The 4,633-nt window shown below is 39.2% G+C and overlaps 1 protein-coding gene across 3 annotated transcripts in view; it reads left to right on the forward strand.

Moving 5' to 3' along the window:
* The window catches only part of cadm2b (cell adhesion molecule 2b), a 227,814-nt gene that overhangs the window by 167,309 nt on the left and 55,872 nt on the right, over positions 1-4,633 (forward strand). The window lies entirely within an intron of this gene.

A 4,633-nucleotide genomic window follows, 5' to 3' on the forward strand; every position in this document is an offset into this window, starting at 1 on the left:
CACGACTGTATATATCGGTTGATATCGGTAACGGTAATTAAAGAGTTGGACAATATCGGAATATCGGATATCGGCAAAAAGCCATTATCGGACATCCCTAAGCACGAGTACGGTTTTTTTTTTCTTGTTTTAGGAGTTTCGCTTCTTTATTGTTTGATTCCACCCCAGAATCCCAAATTGTAGACTTGTTGGTATTTGTCGCCTTCTGTACGTCATCTTTCATGAACCAGGAAGTAGCCTGCGAAAGCTAACAAATTGATGTACCAACAAACTCGTATACAACATTTTTTGCACCCATATGAGTTCATTTCTAATCGTTTGATTCTCCCCTGAACCAGAATCCATAGCTACAGAGTCCTGTTGACATTTGTTCCGGGGCCAAGAAAGAACCCGCTTTGTTTACTTACTTATTTATTTATTTAGAAATAATATCTATTTTGGATGTAAAATGTAACAATGAGTTGAAAATAACACTTCTCAGGTTGCTATTTGTTTGTTTTCTTACACTTCTGAGTATCATTTGCATGTATGCTTTCATTTCAGTTTGTCCCAGGTGTGCTGCCGTAGTCAGGAAGTAGTCTTTGCTAGAGATGTCCGATAATGGCTTTTTTGCCGATATCCGATATTGTCCAACTCTTAATTACCGATTCCGATATCAACCGATAACGATATATGCAGTCGTGGAATGCCTAATTTTGTTGTGATGCCCCGCTGGATGCATTGAACAATGTAACAAGGTTTTCCAAAATAAATAAACTCAAGTTATGGAAAAAAATGCCAACTTGTCACTGCCATATTTATTATTGAAGTCACAAAGTTCATTATTTTTTTTAACATGCCTCAAAACAGCAGCTTGGAATTTGGGATAAGCGGAGGTTGAGGTGGATGGGGTTGGGGGGGTTGTATATTGTAGCGTCCCGGAAGAGTTAGTGCTGCAAGGGCTTCTGGGTATTTGTTCTGTTGTGTTTATGTTGTGTTACGGTGCGGATGTTCTCCCGAAATGTGTTTGTCATTCTTGTTTGGTGTGTTATCACAGTGTGGCGCATATTTGTAACAGTGTTAAACTTGTTTATACGGCCACCCTCAGTGTGACCTGTATGGCTGTTGACCAAGTATGCCTTGTGTGTGTGACAAGCCGTAGATATTATGTGATTGGGCCAGCACTTTAAGGTTTATTGGCGCTCTGTACTTCTCCCTACGTCCGTGTACACAGCGGCGTTTTAAAAAGTCATACATTTTACTTTCTGAAACCGATACCGATAATTTCCCATATTACATTTTTAAAGCATTTATCGGCCGATAATATCGATATTATCGGGCATCTCTAGTCTTTGCCATAAAGTTGAATGTGATTGCCTTTGGTTGAGTCCTACAAAGTGTCAATACTGTAAGTACTGTACTGATTACGCACCAGCTGTTTGATTGTGACGTGTATCTTGGTATGACTTTTGGAGGTCTTGAAATCGCCATGTAAAATCGCTAATGCTAATCAGTAGCATGTCAATGGCATATCCAATGTAAACTAGCATCGAGCTAGCCCATTTTGAAAAGTGGTGCCTTACATTAGGCTAGAATTAGCGAACAATAACGTTTTGTAGTGTGAGGTCTTTTAAAGAATACTACAACGTGGAATCAAAGCGGGCCCAGGAGCGAGCCTTGCGGCGCTTTACAGTACGCTCTTCACGAGGTGACGGAAAGTGTCACAGACACGAGCCAAAAATATTCCGGCGTCGGCTCTCACGGGAGATGAACTTTTAGGAAGTCGGCGAGTTGTTTTCAAACTTGTTCCTGTTATTTCCTTGAAGAGCTGAGCGAGAAGGAACGTCATCATCACCTCCGTGAGTGTATGAGGCATGAAATGAGAACTTTCAGAGACGCACCATAGTTTGGGGGGAAGGGGTATTGACACCAGGGAATACGAGTTTGCTGTTCAAACCTACGACATCTTTGAAGGAACGACGAAGCGCTCGCACCAAAGCCACTTTTAGAGGCGGATCTACGCCGTCACTCCGACAGGATGTGAGGAGCCAAATATGAGAGGAGAGCAAGCAGCCTGGCATCGAGTCACATGGGACCCACTCAAGTGGATTATATTATATATATATATATATATATATATATATATATATATATATATATATATATATATATATATAGGGATGTCCGATAATGGCTTTTTGCCGATATCCGATATTCCGATATTGTCCAACTATTTAATTACCGATACCGATATCAACCGATACCGATATCAACCGATATATACAGTCGTGGAATTAACACATTATTATGCCTAATTTGGACAACCAGGTATAGTGAAGATAAGGTACTTTAAAATAAATAAGATAAATAAATTAAAAACATTTTCTTGAATAAAAAAGAAAGTAAAACAATATAAAAACAGTTACATAGAAACTAGTAATGAATGAAAATGAGTAAAATTAAGTGTTAAAGGTTAGTACTATTAGTGGACCAGCAGCACGCACAATCATGTGTGCTTACGGACTGTATCCCTTGCAGACTGTAATGATATATATTGATATATAATGTAGGAACCACAATATTAATAACAGAAAGAAACAACCCTTTTGTGTGAATGAGTGTGAATGGGGGAGGGAGGTTTTTTGGGTTGGTGCACTAATTGTAAGTGTATCTTGTGTTTTTTATGTTGATTTAATAAAAACAATCAAATAAAATAAAAATGAATTTAAAAAAACGATACCGATAATTTCCGATATCACATTTTAACGCATTTATCGGCCGATAAAATATATATATATGTATATATTTTTTTTTTAATATATATATATACATATATATATACGGGCTTCACGGTGGCAGAGGGGTTAGTGCATCTGCCTCACAATACGAAGGTCCTGAGTAGTCTTGGGTTCAATCCCGGGCTCGGGATCTTTCTGTGTGGAGTTTGCATGTCCTCCCCGTGACTGCGTGGGTTCCCTCCGGGTACTCCGGCTTCCTCCCACCTCCAAAGACATGCACCTGGGGATAAGTTGATTGGCAACACTAAATTGGCCCTAGTGTGTGGATGTGAGTGTGAATGTTGTCTGTCTATCTGTGTTGGCCCTGCGATGAGGTGGCGACTTGTCCAGGGTGTACCCCGCCTTCCGCCCGATTGTAGCTGAGATAGGCTCCAGCGCCCCCCGCGACCCCAAAGGGAATAAGCGGTAGAAAATGGATGGATGGATGGATATATATATACATACAAACATATATATATATATTTATATATATATATATATTTTTTTTATATATATATATATATAATTTTTTTTTATATATATACATACAAACATATATATATATATTTATATATATATATATATTTATATATATATATATATATATATATATATATATATATATATATATATATATATATATATATATATATATATATATATATATATATATATACAGACACCTGCGATGAGGGGGCGACTTGTCCAGGGTGTATCCCGCCTTCCGCCCGATTGTAGCTGAGATAGGCTCCAGTGCCCCCCACAACCCCGAAGGGATTAAGCGGTAGAAAATGGATGGATGGATGGATATATATATATATATATTTTTTTTTTATATATATATATATACATATATATATACATACAAACATATATATATATATTTATATATATATATATATATATATATATATATATATATATATATATATACAGACACCTGCGATGAGGTGGCGACTTGTCCAGGGTGTACGCCGCCTTCCGCCCGATTGTAGCTGAGATAGGCTCCAGCGACCCCAAAGGGAATAAAATAGAAAATAGAATAGAATAGAATAGAAAATGGATGGATGGATGGATATACAGACACACACACACATACAAAGACACACATACACAGACACACACACATACAAAGACACAGACACACACACTTACAGAGACACACGCAGAGACACACACACATACATAGACACACACACATACAAAGACACACACACTTACAGAGACACACACACACACATACAGAGACACACACACACAGAGTCAGAAGGTGTGAAGTGAAATCATTAAATGAGAACATTGTCGGATGTTTTAACGAGGAAAATAAGTGTAAAGTTCTTGTGTGGAGTTTACTTCCACTCTCCTCACTCACTCTACTCACTCACTCACTCACTGTGTCCCCCAGCTGACAAGGGGCGTCCATCAGGACAATGGAGGTCAAAGAAGGTCCGCACATCTTTGGCGGTCGGGGGGCCCGGGGGGTCGAGTGGGACTAATGAGGCGGACAGCTGCGCCCCCCCCGGACTGACACCTCTCTGCGGTCAAGCGTACCTGGGAGGGCGGGGACAATGTCATTTATAGCGGGGGGGGACCGTTAACTTGTATGCTAATTAGATTGCTGTGAATTCATCCTCCACTCCCGGCGAGTGGGCGAGGACAGTAACACAAAGAAATGTATCAAATTAAAAAGAATATTAATACGAATGAAAAAAAATTATATATATGTATATTTAATAAAAATAAATAAAATACAAAAACATGGTGTGGATGTTGCCCTCCTGTGGGTTCCCCTGATCAGGACAGACCCTCTCGTAAGCCCGGTAGTCAGGTTTGAGAATTGTTTTATTTGCGCACACGCCACGACAGCACACTGTTCT

Source organism: Nerophis lumbriciformis, linkage group LG17 (assembly GCF_033978685.3).
Source record: "Nerophis lumbriciformis linkage group LG17, RoL_Nlum_v2.1, whole genome shotgun sequence".
In the NCBI taxonomy this organism is placed as follows: Eukaryota; Metazoa; Chordata; class Actinopteri; order Syngnathiformes; family Syngnathidae; genus Nerophis; species Nerophis lumbriciformis.